We start from the raw sequence: 20091 nt of genomic DNA, 5'->3' as shown, positions 1-20091 counted from the left end.
TAGCAGAACAATAAAATCCTTTTCTTGGTCTCTGCGCTGTCAGCCAAGAGCTGTAGCCAGGGTTGACCTTGGTCCGCTATAAGTTGGGTTGTTAGCCCAGCCGAATACTAATGATAAAACACAAACACCTGCACTTAGACAAAGAAGTATATAGACTCTCACGACAGTTTAGACTAAAACTGTTAAAAGATAAAAATTAAAAACTGTTAAAAGATAAAACTTAAAAGATTGAGCCGGGCGTGGTGGTGCACGCTTGTAATCCCCGCGCTTGGGAGGCAGAGACAGGAGGATCGCGCAGGTTCGAAGCCAGCCTCGCTGGCTTACGAAACCACTTGCAAATAAAATATAAAATAGGTCTGGGAGTATAACCCGGAGGAAGAAGGTTTTCATCCCCAGTACCACAAAAAAAAAAAAAAAAGATAAAAAAGCTGCCAGGCGTGGTGGCACACACTTGTAATCCCAGCACTTGGGAGGCTGAGACAGGAGGATCCCAGGTTTGAAGCCAGCCTCAGCTACTTAGTGAGGCTCTCAGCAACTTAGTGAGACCCTGTTTCCAAATAAAATATAAAAATAGGTCTGGGAGTATAGCCCGGAGGTAGAAAGCCTCTGGGTTCCACCCCCAGTACCACACACACACAGATAAAAAAGCAAGCTATATTAACCCAAAGTTAATTACTAATAACACAAAATAGTTTTAATCCAAACCTCTATACTTTAAAAGACTATATTCTGGTATCTTTCTTTTCTTTATTATAAAACAAGTTTTAAACATAATAAGTAACTTCTAGCAGAGAAAGAAGCTGAGAACTCGCTAAGATCACAGGTGGTCAATACATGCTTTAACCTTAAGAGTAAAAATAAAGCTGGGCGTGGAGGCACACGCTTGGAATCCCAGCATTGGGAGGCTGAGACAGGAGGGTCCAGGTTCCCAGAGGTCCTCTGTAACTCAGTGAGACCCTGTTTCAAAATAAAGAATAAAAAAAATAGGGCTGAGGATGTAGCTCGGAGGTAGAATGCCCCTTGGGCTCCATCCCTGATACTGAAAAAAAAAAAAAAAGAGTAAAAGTAAAGCCAAAGACAAAGCGGCTTCTGCGATGCAGCCCCGACCTTGCTGACCAAGCGGCACACTTTGATCAGCGATGGCAGACCTGTCTGTCCCTACGAGGATGAACAAAGGGGCTAAGAGAAAAGGCTCGCGCCGCACGGGTAACTGGCGGCCTGCGACTGCTTTGGGTGGGAAAAGAGGACCACTGGATAAGCAGGTTGGGAGAAAGGAGATGGTAAATTCTTATAAAAACGTTGTGTTTAGAGACTTGAGTGTCTTACTTTCATGCACTCCACTGCGTCTCTGACGCAGTGCTTTGATCGGTCCGTCCCTTCTTTCTACCTTTGTACTCAAACTTTGCTTAAGATTGCAGCAAAGCAGTTCTATTTTTTCTAGGCTAGCTAAGGACAAGAACCCACGGCGACATCTCATACCATCATGTGGAGGATTACTGCAAGAATTCGGTTATAATACAGGGCGCAGTGCAAACTCAAGGCAGGGCAGAGGCTTGGACGTGTAAATTGTGGAAGCTTTGCAGGGTCAGCCTCTCTGACTTAGCACCAAGTACCAAGTTTCCTGCCCCCACCCCACTTTGCTTCAATTCCCCATCAAGTTTGTTTGTTTGTTTGCAGTACTGGGGATTTAACCCAGAGGCATTCTACCTCCAAGCTACATCCCCAGCACTATATTTTATTCTTTATTTTGAAACAGGGTCTCACTAAACTGCGGAGGGCCTAAGTAGCTGAGGCTGGCCACAAATCCGCAATCCTCCTGTCTCAGCCTCCCAAGTACTGGGATTACAAGCATGTGCCACCACACTCGGCTTCCCCAGAAAGTTGTTTTGTTTTGTTTTGTTTTTGTGGGTCTGGGGCTGGAACCCAGAGGCATTTGACCTCCGAGCTACACCCCCTGCCCAGTTTTTTATCCTTTATTTTGAAATAGGGTCTCACTGAGTTGTGAAGGGCCTCACTAAGTAGCTGAGGCTGGCCTCAAACCCCGATCCTCTGGTCTCAGCCTCCAGAATGCTGGGATTACCAGCGTGCGCCATAAAATTTTAATGAGCAAAGTAATCCTGCTCCCAGGGGGAGACCCCCTTCCCTAAGGTTGTTAGCCAGGGTCAGGTGAGGAGCAGAGGACGGGAAACGGCCCCCGCGTGGCTCTGCCAACAGCCCCCCCACTGGCCACTTTAGGTTGGGTGTCCAGGCAAGGACTGGGGCCACCCGCACGCCTCTTTCTCCTGCCACCCCATCCTTGGAAGGAGTCTGGAGGCAGCCTTGACCTTCTGAGGAAGAGCCCAGACATCAGCTAGCAGACATCAGCCAGGCCAGGGCCCCTTGGCTCCCATCCTCCATCCCAGAGATAACTTGTAGGTGGATGAGGCCCCAGCTCAGTCACCAGCCACCCCCAAAATGCCCACCATGGGGAAAGTGAGGCTGCTCACCTCTTGGGGTGCCCCTCTCCCCCAGGGTCAAAGCTTATTATTGTTGTCTTCTCCAGAGTCTATCTTGGTGGTCTCTGTCAAAGCTCCTCTGAGAGTGCACAGGGCGCACGCCCGTCCACGCAGCCTGCACCTGACAGCACCTGCCCATCGGAGCGGGGACAGGCGAGCTGGGGAAGAAGGCCTTCACCGCCACCTGGGCCAGGGTTGGAGGAGCCGCTGCCCGGGCGGAGGCCAGCACGAGGCACAGAGAGATGGGGAAGCTTAGCCCCGGAGCAGGCCTGCTCAGCCCAGCACGGCCGCTCAGGCAGCTGGAGAGGTGCCTGCGGGAAGAGGCACCTCAGGAGGACATTCAGGGGATGAGGTCCACTCGCTGGCCAGATGTCCAGCATAGCATGAGGCTGTCGTGGGCTCTCCAGCCCTTTGGCTGATACAGGACCATCGGCCCCCTGGCACGGCCCCCCTCAGCTTGGCCTCTGACCTGTCCAAGAGGCCAGCTCCAGGAAGCGAAGCCCAGCTCCAACCTGGAACCATCTAGCTGCAGGGGGCACACAACAGGTTCTTTGTGACCTGGGAAGAAGACCTGCCTCTATTGTCCTCGTGGAGGAAGAGCCCCAGGGTGGGAGGGGAGCCCTGCTGAGTTCCTGGAATCCCAGGCCAGGTCGAGGGGGGGCTTCCTGCTCTCCTCCTACATAAGGCCCTGAACCCCTTAGCTCGGCCTCCTCACTCCAGCTCAGACACAGCCACAGCCACAGCTGCAGCCATGAAGAGCCTCCTGCTCGCCCTGGGCCTGGCCCTTGTCTGCCACACCCAAGCCATCGCCATTCCCCAGACCATGGCGGACATGGACATCCTAAAGGTAGGGCCTGGCCCTCGGAGGGCTGGGGCAGAGGGGCTGGGGGCCCGGGGGAGCCTGGGTCTCAGAAGGCCAAGGGTAGACAGAGGCGGCGGTGGCTGTTGGTAAATATCCTCTGTTGGCAAATATTGGGACCAGGACCGCACGGCTCAACCGCAGGAACAGATTTGTTTGGAGATAAATCTGTGAGGAGCCACCTGACTGGGAGAGAGTTCAGGAGTGCCAGGGCCCTGTCTTACCGACTAGAGGCTTTTTATGGGGGGTTAGGAGGGACGGGTTCCCCATTGGTGGTCTTGACAGGGGGCCAGACAGGTAGGTTTATGGGCTGGGGGCAGGGGTTGGTTAGGGCCACTTTTCCCGCCACTTCTGGAGGTTTTTGTCCTCCGCCTCCCCCGGCCAGGCCTCACAGCCAGACGGTGGCCCTAGGACTGGCCGGGTCAGCCAGGGTTGTCCTAACAAACGGCCACAGGCCGGGCCACTCACGGTGGGGGATTCGTTCTCCAGGGGCTAGAGCGTCCAGTCCAAGGTCCAGGGGCCTCCTTGGCTCCTGAACGCCATCCCTCTGTGTGCCTCTGTGTCCTGGTCTCTTGTAAGGCCACCTGCACACTGGATTTGGCGTGCCCTGTGACCTTGCTTTAGTGACCTCTAGAAAGGTCCTGTCCCAAACAGTCACGCTGTGAGGTCCTGGGCCGAGGACTCAACATAAGAATTTCAGGCCCCGGTGCCCCCCACCTTTCCCCAGCCTGGGTCTTCCTGGCTCTCCGTGACCAGTGTGCCCCCAGGTGCAGCGGGGGTTTTCTAGGTCCCTCTCCAGGTGCAGATGAGTTGGCTGGAAAGTGCCTCAGGACAGCTGAGGAGGGGTCCAGGGCTGGGCGAGGCCCTGCCTGCATCTGCCCCACATAGGCAGTCCCGCCTCCCGAGGCCCGGCTGAGGGGCTGGGATTGGGTGGGTAGGACGCTCTCTTCTGGGCTCAGAGCTCTGGCCCTCAGTTGACAGGGGAGTGGAACGCCGTGGCCATGGCGGCCAGCGACGCCTCAGCCGAGAGCCCTTTCCTGGGAACCTATGTGAAGGCGCTGAGGCTCACCGACAGTGGGAACCTGGAGATCGTCCTGATCAGTCGGTGGGTTGGCCAGCGGGACTGGGGACCTCGAGTGGCCTCCCTCAGGCCTGGCTGCAGGAGTGGGCAGGGTGGGCAAGCCTGGGTCCAGCCCAGGTGTCTCACCGTAGGGCGCTCCAGGGTGCCTTAGAGTGGGGATGGGGAGCAGGAGGTCCCCTGTGTCCTTCCAGACCCCACCTAGGGTCTCTGCACCAACAGGTCAGTCTGCTGCGAAGGTCCACAGAAAGCTGGGCTGGCCATTTGCGAACTGCTGTTCTGCCAGAGCTAGGCACTTCCTATAGGACCCTGCCTGCCCCCCAAAGTCATAGGGAGGAACCCCAAGACAGCTACCCATGCCCATCGCCCTGACCTTGGGCCCATCCTGACCTCTCATGGCTCCGTCTAGCCTGGTCACCTGCCAGGACTTTGAGTTTTATGAGCAGTTCGTGGCCAGGTGCCAGCAGCAGCAGCTGGGACGTCCCCTCCCCGCAGCCCCTGGAGCCCAGCTCCCGCCCCCTCTCACGGCTTGGGTCCTGTCCATGCTGAGTTTGCCAGGAGGCTAACAGGACTGACCTCCTTGCAGGGAGAACGGCAGGTGCACAGAGAAGACCATCATCACAGAGAGGACCGCCAGCCCCTCTGAGTTCAACTGTGAGTGCCAGCCAGGATGGTTGGGGTGCCCGAGCTCCCGCAGGGCCGGCAGTTGGCCCGACTCCAGCCCAGCATGCTAAGGCAGGGCGCAGTGATGGTAACGTCACGGTAACGTGCCACCACTGCCCCTGGGAGCAGCCCACCTCCCTACGTCCTTGCTGGATGGGCCTGACTCCCCGAGCCAGAGGACCACCTTCTCCAGCCCTGACAGGACCGAGGCCAAGCTCAGGAAGCACTATGGCCTCAGCCACTGGCGTTCTGCCCTCGGGCCTGCCACCCCTGCCCCTGCCCTGGCGTCCTCCACCCCTGTGAGAGCCCCTGCCCCTCCCCTACAGCCAGTGACCCCCAGCCCTCGGAGCTCTTCCCAGTCTTGGGATCAATTCATCCCTACATCCAAGAGCCATGGGGCTCCTTCTCCTGGTCCTTTCCTCTCTTCAGCCTGGGTGAGGGATGCCCACCTCCCCTGGTCCTCCTCCCTACCCCGGGCACATCCTGCCCGAGCCCCTCCCCCACGACTACCCAGCCCGGCTGCACACTGCCACCCCCGTTGCCATGGCACCCACTTAAGACTCTAGCTCGCTCACCGTGCCAGGGGGCCATTGGCAATTCCTTGTAGCTCAAGGCCTACTGGGCTGAGTCGCAGCGAGCCCCATCTGCCCCGCCCCAGTCTCTCTGCCTGAGGAGCGTAAATGCCCCCGCGCCTCTCAGGACAGTGCCCAGGCTCGCCCCAGATCAGTCTGAAGTCCCCCTTGCTAACCATCTGGGTCACCCTGGATGGAGTGCTGAGTGGACAGAGGCCATCTCCCGCGAGAACTGTAGTTAATAGCCAGGGAGCCGCCATCCCGTCTGTCCTTTGGGGTTGCTTGCACTTTGTGCCAGGCCTCTAAGAGAAAAGACCCCACCAAGTCAGGGTGCAGGAGGAGGCTGGCCCTGAAAGGAGCCCCCCACCCAAGGAAGGCTGGCTGGGTAACAGCCACACACCCCAGGATGTGAGAGGGAAACGCGCAGCCAGTCCAGGAGCCCAGGACGAGAGCCCTCCAACCCAGGGGCCACCCGCCTTGGGGGCGTCCGGCTGCTCTGCCTGAAGCCCCTCCAGCGCCCAGCCTCCCCCAGGAAGAATGTTACTGTGGCCTGTGGCGCGACTGTGGCCTGTCCTTTTCTCTAGATCTGGGCCAGTACAAGGCCTTCCTGCTGAACGTCCACCAGGACAACCAGGCACTCATCTGCGTGGAAAACACTGCTTCTTCTCAGCCAAACCTGGTTTGCCAGTACCTGGGTGCGTGCCCGTCCCCAGATCCCATGGGCGCTGGCGCAGAGGGGAGGTGCCAGCCGGTCCTCCCTGTGCATGGCAGGCTGCTGCGCGGGGGGCGGGGGGTCACTGCCCTGCTCCGTCCTGGCCCGAGAGTCCTTCCCCAAGGAGCCCAGGAGTCCTGTGGAGGAGGGTACCGAGCTCAGGGAGAGGTCAGGCCACGTGGGGAGGGGAGGGCAGATGTTACCTCACGAGCAAACGGGCCTGCGATGCTTTCAGTTATTTTATCCAATAAGAAGTCAAAACACAGCCCAGCGTAGTGGGCACGCTCGTCATCCCAGCATTCGGGAGGCTGAGATCGGAGGATCGCAGTTTGTGGACAGCCTCAGTTACTTAGTGAGGCCCTCTGCAACTCAGTGAGACCCGGTTTCAAAACAAAGAATAAAAAATAGGGCAGGGGGTGTGGCTCGGAGGTCAAATGGTCCTGGGTTCCATCCCCAGACCTGCAAAAATAAATAAATAAATAAATAAATAAATAAATAAATAAATAGACTAAAAACTAGGACTGGGGGTGTAGCTCGGAGGCACAACGTCCCTGGGTTCCACCCCCTCTCCCCCAGTACCACACACACACACACACACATACACACAAAACCGGAAGTTAAAACATGTCCTTCAAACTGAGGTTCTAGAAGCCAGTGTAAGGTTTCTCTGTCCCAGCAGCACTGTGGGTGTTCCCGGGGTCCCCAAGCTGACCATTAGCTCTGTCTACACCTCAGCCGTCCTGGCTGTGGGAAGGGGAAGGCAGCATTTGACCTATCCTCCCAGGACCCCTAGATGCCCCTCAGCTGTCCACCCACTGGGGGGAGGAGGCAGGGTACTGTGAGCCCCGAGACCACCCTGGGATGGCGTGCAGCACCGGAGCCTACCTGTCCTCAGAGCCCCAGCCTCCTCCCCGTTGGCTCCCCAGGCAGGCCCCCTGAGTCCTGAGCTCTGGTTGACCCTCCCCACAGCCCGCACCCTGAAGGCCCAGGACAAGGCCATGGAGCAGTTCCACGCGGCCCTCCAGATGCTGCAGGTGCCCATGCAGGTCTTCCAGGACTTCTCCCAGGTGGAAGGTAAGGCCCACGGGGGACCGAGTTCTGGTTCCAGGCTCTGCGTCAGGAAGGAGTCAGACAGAGAGGCCCCAGTCTATTGCTGGAACTGCAGGAACGGGGCAGCACCTCTGTGCTGTGGCTTCCTAGGGTGGGGTGGATGGGGCTGCAGGAGGGGGGCCCGCCTCCATGACCTGTCCCCAGACTCCTCCCCAGGGCTCCTCCCCCGGCCTCTCTATCCCACTGACACCTATTGTTCCCTCCTCCCACAGATCAGTGCCATGTCTAGGGGAGTCCCTGCAGGGTCCTGCCCCAGGTAACTACCAGCCTGCCTAAGGGCCTGTGGTCCCTCCAGGACTGTGCACTCCGTCCATCCACAGGCTGACCCCGCGGGCCAGGGCCAGCATCCGATGGTGGCCTTCCCAAGGGTCCCGGGCACCCACTAAGTCCACTGGTCTCCTGGGTAGGGGTCTGGGTGAGGGTGGAGGGCTGGTCTAGAGGGGTATCCCCCAAATCTGAGGCTGTGGGGAAGTGGGGGCTTCCTCCAGCACTAGGAGGGCCCTTTGTTCTGGTCGGGAGGAGCTGGCCCTCTGTAGGTTCCTAGTAACACCAGTGAGCCCCTTTGCCGTTCCAGGTCCATGAGCCCAGCCCCTGTGCAGAAGAAAGTAGGAGGACTGACGCCCAAGGGTGCTGCTGGAGGAGCCTCTCTTCTTGCAGCCCTGAGCCTCCCGGCCTCCGCCTGGGGCTTCCTGTTCTGAGCCACTCAATAAAGCCTTGAGCTCTTGCCTCCATTCTCCTGGCCAATGAGTGTGGTGTGCGGCTGGGGCGGGAGCCATGCTTTCTGCATTTCAGGCTCTGTCTTATTTGGGGTCAGAACACATTGTGAGGACCTTCCAAGTTTCCAGGCACTAGATAAGAGGTCTCCATCGGCAGCCAGACTCGGTCAGCTGACCTTTCAAGTCGAGGCAACTCTAAAACTGCCCACTGAACAGGAAATGAAAAAGACCACAGACCACTTAACCTGATGTCGACATAAACACGTAAATCAGTAACTTGCACGTCCAGTTCTGCACTATTTTCAAAATGCAAACTGCACAATCCTCCTGAGAACCCAGAGCAGATTACATCTTCTGGGATCTATTTTTAAACATGTCCTTCGTCCTTTCAACTTCACCCTTCAGCTCCTGGGCTAAATATTGACGTATTAAAACACCCTTAGCATTGGTCTAAGAATGTTGTTTTGATATTTGCATCCTTACTCTGGAAGCAAATAGCCCACCATTATTTCTCTTGCCTCCTCATTATCCAGCTGTGTCATTAGGACAGTCGGACAGGTGCCCACACAAGTGTCAAAATAGTATTTCCGGGTCAAATCTAAGGACATCATGATTCAACCAAGAGCCGAAGGGCATATGCAAAGATATTCTTCGAAAAATAGGTCCCACTCAAGAGGCGAACTTTTCACGGCAAGAGTGTTACTCAACATAAGATAGCGCGTGTGAGTGAACAACCCCAAAATCTCACGACTTAAGACAGCAAGCGTTTGTTTCTAGCTTGTGAAAAACAAGCCCTTTGTGGATCAGCAGGCATGTCTGCTCCTGTGACTCAGGCATCCAGGTAGCAGGCACCACCTCTAGGTTTGCTGGCCATCATACTAGAGGGAAAACATAGGTACCAGGGGGCCCTAAACTGTCCTTTATATGTCCTAGCCTGACAGGTACACATATCACCTTCCTTGGATAGGACCTGGAAAGTACAATTCTGCCTAGGATTCCTGCCTGAAAATAGAAGAAAACTTCCTTAAACTGGATTTTTAAAAAATCAACTCTAGCTAACATCATGCTTGGCAGTAAAAAGCTGACTGCATTTCCCTTAAGGTTGGGAACAAGACACAGTCATCCTCTCTCATTACTCTTATTCAAAATCATACTGAAGCCGGGCAGGTTCGAAGCCAGCCGCGCTGGCTTAAGAGACCCTGTTTCTAAATAAAAAAGTATAAAATAGGTCTGGGACTGTAGCCTGGAGGTAGAAGGGCTTCCAGGAACCCCAGTACCACCACTAATAATAATAATAATAATAATAATAATAATAATATCATATTGAAAGTTTTAGCCAGTGTGACAAGATAATGTTTAAAAATAAAAAACACAAACATTATAAATACCTAGTGGACAAAGGAAAAAAGAAAGAAGACAAAATCATTAATATCAGATTTAAGGAGACATCAGTACAGGCTCGTTGGCTGTTAAAAGGATAATAAGGGGATATTTTCAACAACTCTTTACACATATATTTGATAACTTAGATGAAATAGATGAATTCTTTAAAAAATACCAACTACTGAAACTCATTTAATATGAACTAGATAATTTTACTAGCACTTAAAATGATTAAGAATTGAATTTATATACTTCAAAGTCCCTCAAAGGAGACAGCTCCACTCCCAGGTAGTTTTACAGGAGAATTATACCAAATGCTGAAAAAAATTAACAGTAATGCCATACAATCTTTTGCATAAAATAGAAGAGGGAACAGTTCTTAACTCATTTTATGAAGCTTAATAAAATGTTGATAAGTGGAGTCTAGCTATATACAATAAGAAGAACTGTGCACCACAAGTGAGCATGGTCTGTGCTAGGAATGGAAGACTGCTTACACATTTGAAAGTCAATCAGTGTAAGCCACCACATCATCAAGCTAAAAAGGAAAAAAAAATATATGCTATATCAGAATCCGGGTATGGTGGCACATGCCTGTAATCCTAGTACTTGGGAGGCTGAGACAGAAGGATCATAGATTCAAGGTTAGCCCCAGCAACTTAGCAAGAATCTGTTTCAAAAATAAATAAATAAAAAGATTATGGGTGCAACTCAGAGGTAGAATGTGCTTAGGTTCAATCTTCAGTACTAAAAATTAAAAATACCTACCAGACCTGATAAATGAACTCACCAAGGTGGCAAGATACAAGATAAAGATACAAAAATTAATTGTACTTCCGAATTTAAAACTCAATACCTCTTATAATCTTTCATTAAAAAGTGGAATATTCAGCCGGGCGTGGTGGCACATGCTTGTAATCCCCGCGCTTGGGAGGCGGAGACAGGAGGATCGCGCAGGTTCGAAGCCAGCCGAGCTGACTTAAGAGACCCTGTTTCAAAAATATAAAATAGGTCTTGGAGTGTAGCCTGGAGGTTGAAGGGCTTCCAGGAACCCCAGTACCACCAAAAAAAAAAAAAAAAAAAAAAAAAAAAGTGGAATATTCAGATTTAAATTGGATGATGCAGGCTCAATATCCTAAAAACTACATAATCTTTATTTAAAAAAATCAAGGAGTAAATGTACTTACTATGTTTGTAGACTGGTAGACTCAACATAGTAAAGCAGTCAATTCTCCCCATGTTGATATGTAGTTTCAATGCAGTTATCAAATTCCCTGAAAGTTTTTTGAGACATAGGCAAAAAGATGCAATGGTTAATCTGTATTGTCAACTTGACTGGATAAAGAAACACCTAGGATACCCTAATTATTGTGGTTTTGATATAGAATGTCTCCCTTGATCTCATAAACAAGGCAGCCACGTTGGAGGTGGGGTATTTATTTATTTATTTAATTTATTTATTTGGTGGTACTGAGGTTCCTGGAAGCCCTTCTACCTCTGAGCTACACTCCCAGACCTATTTTATACTTTTTTAAAATTTGGAAACAGGGTCTCTTAAGCCAGCGTGGCTGGCTTCAAACCTGCGCGATCCTCCTGTCTCCATCTCCCAAGCACAGGGATGGAGGTGGGGTTTAGTTGCCGAGGACATATCCCAGAGGTGTAGCCTTGGGAATTATGGTCTCTCCTCTCCTTGCTTGCCATTTCTTGCTTCCTTAACATTTTCTAATGTGAGAGCAGAGTCCTTGGTATGTCTCTCTGCCTCCCTCTGCCATGTCCTGAACTCTGAAGACGTCATCTAGCCTGACATGGAATGAAGCCCTGAAATCTCCAGAACTGTGAGCAGATAAGTGTCGCTTCCTCTAAGTTGTGTGGTCAGTTGTTTGGAGTCACAGTGGTGATAATGCTGACCCAAACAGTGACTTTGGAGTGTGTTGACAAGATGATTGGCAGGTGGGACAGCAGACTGAGGGGGGCGTTTCACTTTCCAGTGGACTGAGGGCCCAGATGAAAGAAAGGCTAGAAGGACGAGGAAGCAGCAAGAAGGCAAGCTTCCGAAACAAAAACAATTCTTTCGAAACAAAAGTGTCTGCTCTCACTTAGAATAGCAGACGGCAGCCCCTTTGCTCTTCTAATTGGGCTCACCAACGTTTCTCCGGGAGTTTCCTGGCCTTCCCTCTTGGACAGGGGCTGCATCATGGGTCACTCCTCCGGTGAGACTCCAGCTCGACCAGCTGCTGGCTCCTCAGTTCTCCAGGTGCAGGCGGCCACTTGGGACTACTCCACTTCTGAGGGTAAGTCGATTTGAGAAGTCTCCCCTTAGAGTACGCATAGCCCGTGAAATCTGCGACATTAGAGAACCTTGACTAATACAGATTATTCTAAGGCCCATGTAAATGGGCAAAGAAATTGGATTAACAGATGTTATTTTGAAAAAGAACAAAATGAGAGGAGTGACTCTACCAAATTACAAATATCACTATAGAGTTAGTTATCAAAATTGTGTGAGATTAGCAGAGACACCGCCATGTAGGCCAGCGGGGCAGTGTGTGAAAACCAGACGCTGATCCTCACAAATACGCCTGGCCAAGTTTTGACGTTCCAAAGACTGTGCAGTCACCACTGTCCCTGGCCCCCTCTTTTCTGTTCTTTGTTCGTTTGCCTGGAGCTGAAAGTGGATTGTGTCCACCCCATTCCCCACTACATGATGTCTGCCTTGGTGTTGGCCAACTCTAGACTGTGCCTTCAAACCATGAGCCCACATGTGCCTTTCCTGTTCTAAGTTGTGCTTGTCGAGTGTTTTGATCAGAGAAATGGGAAAATTGAGACACATACCCACAGGCAAAACAGAAAGGAAGAGAGGGAACATGGGAGAGAGAAAAGGCGGGAGAAAGAGAGGGAGGGAGGGAGGAAGAAAGGGAAGGAGGAAGGGAAAGGCAGAAGGAAGGAGAGAGAGAGAAGAGAGGGAGGGGAAGGTGCAAGGAAACAAACCTCAACTTACACTTCACACCTTATTAAAGATTCCATGTAAAATCAACAATAAACAAAATGTAAAACATGCAACTATGAAATTTGTAGAAAAGACACAGGAGAACATTGCCAGGACCTAAGGTTTTGCAAAGAGTTTTTATAAATCACAAAGAGCACAATGCATAAAATTAAAAATTCATACATCAAACTTGAACAAAATAAAAACCATTTTTCTCTGCAAAAGACTGTTAAGAGAACAAAAAGGTGGGCTGAGAGAAAATGTTTGCAAGCTGCATCCATGACAAAGGACCCACTGGAAAGACTAAGATAAAGAATGTTAGAACCCCTTGCTGGAGAGGGTGCAGAGGGATGAGCTCGTCCACACACCGCTGGTGGGCGCGTATAATGGTGCCACTACTCTGGAACAGTTTGGCAGATCCCCATAAAACTAAGCACGCAAATGCCATACTACCCCGCGACTGTACTCCTGGGTATCTCTCCCAGAGCAATAAAGACCTATGCTCACGCAAAAATCTGTACACAGATGTTCATAGGCTCTCTGCTCATAATAGCTGATGTCTCTCAACAGGTGGACGGTTGAACCAACCGTGGTGCATTAGCACCATTGAAAACTACCCAATGAAAAGAAAAAACTTCATTCCTGCAAAAATGTATATGGCTTTCAAGAGATATTGAGAAGGAAAAAAAAAAAAGCCATCCCAAAGGCTCTGTCCTAGCCAGGCGTGGTGGCGCACGCTTGTAATCACAGTACTTGGGAGGCTGAGATAGGAGGATCACGGTTCACGGCCAGCCTCAACTACTTAGTGAGGCCCTCTGTTTCAAAATAAAGAATAAAAATAGGGCTGAGGGTGTAGCTCAAAGATAGGATGTCCCTGGGTTCAATCCCCAGTGCCACACACACACTAAATAAATAAAGGCTCTGTCCTGTGTGATCCCATGTATAAACACTCTTGAAAGACGACAGTGTACTCCTGGGCCATGATCAGTAGATGCCACTGAAGCAGGGTGGGGCCGGGAGGGGCAACAGGGTCCCTGGTCCCCAGATACCCATCCTCCTCAGTTGCCTGACCATGGTCAATGTTCTGGTCAATGTCGCCAGTGCGGCCACTGCAGAGGCTGGCAGGAAGCTCTGTGTTATTTCTTACATGTGAGTATGTGAGCCTACAATTTCCTTAAAATAAAGCTTCAATTAAAAAAAGAAAAAGAAATCTCGTCAGGCATGTGGTGCAGGCTTGTAATCCCAGTACTTGGGAGGCTGAGACAGGAGGATCCAGGTCCTCGGCCAGCCTCAGCTACTTAGTGAGGCCCTCCATAACTTAGTGAGACCCTGTTTCCAAATAAAGAACAAAAAAATCAGGGTGGGAGTATAACTCAAAGGCAGAATGCCCCTGGGTTCAATCCCCAGCACCACAAAAAATAAAAAATTAAAATTAAAATAAAAAAAGAAAAAGAAAAAGAAATCTAGCCAGGCATGGTGGTGCGTGCCTGTAACCGCAGTGCTTGGGAGGCTGAGACAGGAGGATCGTAGGTTCCTGGCCAGTCTCAGCTACTTAGTGAGGCCCTCTGAAAATTAGTGCGACCCTGTTTCAAAATAAAGAATAAAAATCTGGCTGGGGATGTACCTTGGAGGTAATGCCCCAGGTTCAATCCCCAGTACCACAGAAAGAAGAGAAGAAGAAGGAAGGAAGGAAGGAAGGAAGGAAGGAAGGAAGGAAGGAAGGAAGGAAGAAAGAAGGAAGGAAGGAAAGAAGCAAGGAAGGAAGGGGAAGTACCCTGAAATACCCTGAAGGACAGATTGATCCTGTTACAGCTTGGAAGACATGACCGCTCAGTGTGGCACTGAGCACCATGTTTGACCTTGGGGCAGAGAACAGATTTGTTTCTAGCTAACTGCGCCCGCCCCCCACTGCTCTGTGGTTATGTAAGATGTTAACTAGGGAGCCTGAGTGAGGGGACACAGGAGTTTTGTGCTCTGTTTGCAATTCTTCTCTGAGTTTTAGAGTCATCTCAAAATAAAGTCTTTAAAAAACAAACAACACGTGGGCCAGATACTGGAACTTCACCAAATAAGTGATACAAATGGCAAACACGGAAGGAAGCTCAGACCCATTGGCCATTAAGGAAATACAGACTAAAGCCCCTGGGACAGGCCACTACAGACCTCTTAGAAGAGTTGGAATTTTCCAATCCAGTCAGTCAGTGCTTAAGTAAGGAGATTGTTTTCTAAGTCTTGGTCATCTCTATCAAAGAGGGAAGAAATCTTGTTAGAAATAACTCAATGTACACCAGGAAGTGGAGACCCCAAGACCGAAAGCCTCACAGGACGCGGAGGGGACCCTGCGGCTGGCAGCTGGGCCAGCAGGCAGCTCGCCTAGATTTTAGCGATCTGCAAGAATTTAAATCAATTCCTGCTCATCCCTAAACCAGGATGGCCACTGGGTGGAGCCCGAGTCCTCCTGTTACAGAAAAGAGCCCTGGGAAAATTCCTCCAATTTTTATAGAAATATTGGTGGGGGGTTTCAGCCGTCAGCTTTCGCCTGTGTCGTGATAACCAGGGGAGCTGGGAGCTGAACCCAGATCCTCCTGCCGGACCACGTTCTCTCTCTCCTCTCTCCTGCCCTCTCCCCTCTCCGCTAAATGTGTACATTTAGGCACAGGTCCATAGACTTTCACGTTCAAGCATATGCGTGTACCTATACACCTATATGCACACACGGGCATACCCATATCCACATGATCTGAGCAGCTGCTGCTGCCGCCCCTCCCCATAAAAAGCCTGCATAGCCGGAGTGTCCAGGCCTTCGGTCATCTGCAGAGGGGAATGGTCCCCTAACCCACAGACCGTGGGGACCCAGACCCCTTCATCAGCTCCCGGGTGAGAGGCCTGGCTTCTTGCCCAAGCACCTCGTCCTCCCCGAGCCACGGCCCCTTTAGTCTCACTAGCTAAGCGGCTGGGCTTCCAGACCAAGCCGGGCAGGAGCCAGTCCACATGGGCCTCACAGCGTCCACTGTGGCAGAGGGAGGAGCGTCGTCCCTGGTGGCTCAGCATCATCCATGTGTGGACACCCGGCTCCTCCCGGCCCCTCTCAGGGTCTCAGAGAGTCTGAAGCCCCCGGCGTGAGAGGCGGGCTCCGACTCCAGACCACAGCAGGGCCGGCCGCAGAACTAGCCAAGGCCAGCCTTGGGCCTGGCCACGGCGCCTCGGGCCCTGAATGTGAATCTTTACTTTTCTTAAATTAAACCTCTGTCTTTTCTCTGATTGGCACAGGTTGAAATTCTTTTCACCACTGAAGGCAAGAACCCCACAAAATTATTGTGTTCTCCCATGACAATACTAGGGGCCAAAGATAAGAAAAAACAAGATGACTAAACATTGCTGCTGCCTTTTGACTCAGAAGCCCATATTGCTACCAGCCAACTCTAGTCTGGGCCAGATAAGGATTGAATATATTAATTATAGATAGATGAGGGCTCATAAATTTAAATAAATGAATTCAGAGCCAGGCGTGGTGGCACATACTTGTAATCTCAGCAGCTGGGAGGCTAAGACAGGAGGATCCGATTCTTGGCCAGCCTTAGCTACTTAGTGAGGCCCTCTGCAACTTAGTGAGACCCTGTTTCCAAGTAAAGAATAAAGAAAAACTGGGATGGGGATGTAGCTTGGAGGTAGAATGCTCCTGGGTTCAGTCCTAGCACCACCAAAATAAACAAACAAACAAATGGATTCATTTGTTCATGTAACAAAAATAAGTTTATATTTAAGCTTAAGTCTTTAACAAATAAGTATCTAAGTTTGGTAAGATAAAAATAAAAGACGTGATTAGAAACTACTTTTCCAGCCTAGCCAATTAATATATTGGTTTATAAGGGTTGACGTATAAGCTCTGATTAAACAGGCATAGAAAAAAATTTCCTAAATCAGCGAAGTATTCAAGCTGCTCTTGAATATCGAAATCAGTGTTCAGCAACTTGTACACTAAATTTCAGAACAAAAAGTAGAACAGAGAGACTTTATTGATTTGCAGTTTGACCGCAAAGGCATGGGGTAGGGGGGCTGCACGGGCGGTCTGCCTCTGACCCTGGCAGCCAGCGATGCCCGATTTCAGAACTGACATCCCCGCCCTCTTCCTCCTTCCCTCCTCTCTCTTTGTTAACAAGTAACAGGTCCTTATCAGTTGACTGGCCACAGGAATGAAGACCGGACACTTGGCCCCTGTGAGTCCAAAAGGAAACCAACTCAAGGACGACTCAGACATGAGCTGTGTCTCTTCTGGCAAGCCCGCGTGACCCTGGTGAGCTTACTCTTAAAGAGACTTGATTTCTTTGTTTAGGAAGAATCCAGGGCTTCTCCGGTTTGTTAGAAAACCAATATATTTCTTTTTCCTTCTTCCCAAAGGCTTGTCCCAATTACTGGATTTGGCAAGTTGGGGCAGGTACCAGGATTTGGTTACAACTTTGGCAACCGTGGCTGGACTCCTCACTCCCAGTTTCCTGCAGGGCCTCCTCCTCCACCGCTTACCGTGCCATGGGGCAGCAGTGAGAAAACTTTCAGAGAGCTGGCCACTCTAGACTTGGGGGACAGGGAGCCTGCCAGGGTTTTGTTTTTGTTTTGTTTTGTTGTTTTGGGTTTTTTTTTTTTTTTTTTTTTTTTTTTTGCAGTACTGGGGATAGAACCCAGGGGCATGTACCTCCAAGTGACATCCCCAGCCCTATTTTTTATTCTTTATTTTGAAACAGGGTCTCACTGAGTTGCAGAGGGCCTCACTAAGGAGCCAAGGCTGCCTGTGAACCAAGATCCTCCTGTCTCAGCCTCCCAAATGCTGGGATTACAAGCGTGCGCCACCACGCCCGGGAATTCTCACTTTCTTCTCCCTGAATAGGTGCAGCCTGCTCGGCCCCTCGCACAGTCAATCCCTGCTCGACAAGCATGAGCAATGGTAGCAAATGAGCTCACTAAAAATTCAGGAACAGAACCGGGTGTGGTGGCAGAGCCGGGCGCGGTGGCTCACGCTTGTAATCCCAGCATTCGGGAGGCTGAGACCGGAGGCTCGCGGTTCACGGACAGCCTCAGCTACTTAGGCCCTCTGCAACTCAGTGAGACCCTGTTTCAAAATAAGAATAAAAAATAGGGCAGGGGTGTAGCTCGGAGGTCGAATGCCAATGGGTTCCAGCCCCAGACTCACACACAGGGGAAAAAAAAACAGGAACAGATGATCCCTTCACTAATCTGATGAAACAATGGTTCAGCATATAAAAGGGAATAATCGCATCTGTCCTGAGCTTCCTTGCCACTGATGCAGGAGTAATGATTTTGGTAGAAGGCTGCGTGATCCTTTGCACATGGGAATTAAAGAGACAGCCATCACCAAACAGCCTCTGCCCCCGTACAGTGACAACCTTTTTCTGCTTATAGATTCAGATCACAAAAGTCAGCTCATGTTAACAGAATTTGAAGGAAAAGAATAGAAATGTATAATAAAAGACAGAAAATTATAAGAAAAATGATCTTTTCTATCAAACACAGAAGGTCATATAAAAACTGACCGGTATCCATCTTGTAACAGTAGCCTTTGCACTTTTTGACATACGTGTCTATATGCTTTGCTCCCGGAAGTAAAGGTTTCCCGTTTCTCCTTTGTTCTAAAGGAAAAAAAAAAAACTTGTTCAGTGGGAAACTAGCCCACCGGGTTAAATGGTGAGGCCTCGCCCCAGCCAGTGGGGAGAACACAGTGGGCCACCTGTCAGGGAGGATTAAAGAAAGCCCGGGCTGCCCGCGCAGTGTGCCTGCCCCGTTTGGTGGTGTGCATGCACCCTTCTGCCCCAAAGTGCCTTGCTGTTACTTTTGAGTTCATGAGTCTTTGTTGAACACTTCCCGAAAATCTGTTTCTAACAGGGCCAGACTCCTCGAGGGCCCAGGGAAGCTGAGGCCTCTCCCCAGAAGCTGGGTGTAAGCCCCGACCACCAGCACTGCCTGGAGTGCTGAGACATCAGGGCTCGGAGCCCGATGTGTCCTGGTCTGCAGCTCTCCAGCGCAGCCCCAGAGCTGCTCAGTATAGGAGCCAAGTTGCTCCAGCAGCCCAGCCCCGGGGCCCCTCTCTGACCTTTCCAGCAGAAGCAGCGCGGTGCCCCAGGGTGGACAGAGGCCCTGGTTATCCAAACATGTTGGTTCCAGTGGGCGGTGCAGGGCCAGGCGATGGCTGTTTTCTTTGGGTGCCCTGGCCTGGAGGAGTATGAATGCAGCCGAGTAGAGTTGACACGCACCACGTCCAGCGTACCGCGTCCTGAACAGCCATGGCCGGGGGTGCAGCTGCCGATGCCGCTCGGTGCGGAGCTGCGCCTGGCCAGGGCCGTACAGGTGCCTGTGCGGGCGACTTCCATCCTGAACAGGCGATGCCCCCGGGCCCGGAGGGAGGTGGACAGGGCAGCCATGTCCCCCAAGGCTTCTCTGGGGCCCTACCCCCAGCACCTCCACTCCCCACAGCTCCCTGTGTACCCCAACAACACACGGCTCCCATGCACCCAAATGCCCGAGGCTCTGTGCACAGGTAGATGAGATTCTGAGGTGCAGGCCCTGGCCGCAGCTGGGAGGTGGCAGCTCTGAGTCTGAGTCACACTCTGCTCTGAGCACCCACAGGCACGGACAGTGTCTCATGGCCCGGGGACCAGGAGATTGACACTCCTCCTGAGGCCAGAAGCTCTAGAACACTGACCCTTCGCCCTCCCACGTCCCTTTTGGCCACCTGAGGGCACCACCAGGCCGGGCCCAGGAGGCACAGGACCCTACGGTCAAGCCTCCCACCGTTGGCCATCGCAGCTCATGACACTCCCCTCTGGCCAGGGGACTGGGGTGCAGGCAGCTACCCGCCCCCCTCAGAATGGCCAGGGAAAACATTACTCTGGACAGCCTGGCTGGGAGGGGAAGAGTCAGTCAGCAGCCCCCAAATTCCTGCCCAGAATGTGGTGTGAGATAAGGTGGGGTCTCTCCCCACACGCCTCCGGGCGCCCCTGGCCCCTCATTGCTGCAGCTCCAGCTCCGGGGAAGACGGCTCCCCAGGGCTGCCATGGGAGCTCAGGCCTTGCCGCCTGCGGGTGGAGGGGAGCTGGCACACCCTCAAGGTGGGGGCCACCGGCCGGTCTGTTACTGAGGAAGGCAGCACCTACCAGTGTTACATGTCCAGCACCAAACTCCTGGAGAACGGAGATCTGAGTGTCACCTACTTCCACAGGGGTGGGGCCTGGGCAGGCTCCTTGGAGAAAAGACCAACAGGCCGGGTCGTCAAGCCTTCGCTGTGAGTAGAAGGCGATCCTATCCAGGCGCCATCCTATCCGAGCAGCCTGACAAGCTTGGACCCTTCTCCTCGCCCTAGGCTCTGGTGCTGCAGAGGATTTCCCTTTGGAATGAACGCTTCCACAGTCAAAAGGAGAGTTTGTGAGGAAGGGCAGAGGGGGCAGAGGGGCCGGCCCCAGGCTCCGGCTGGCCCAGTGTGTGCTGGGCTCTCGGGGAGATGGGCACGC

The sequence above is a fragment of the Muscardinus avellanarius genome (assembly GCF_963383645.1).
Source record: "Muscardinus avellanarius genome assembly, chromosome: 13".
Lineage (NCBI taxonomy): Eukaryota > Metazoa > Chordata > Mammalia > Rodentia > Gliridae > Muscardinus > Muscardinus avellanarius.
This window is presented reverse-complemented; position numbering follows the sequence as displayed.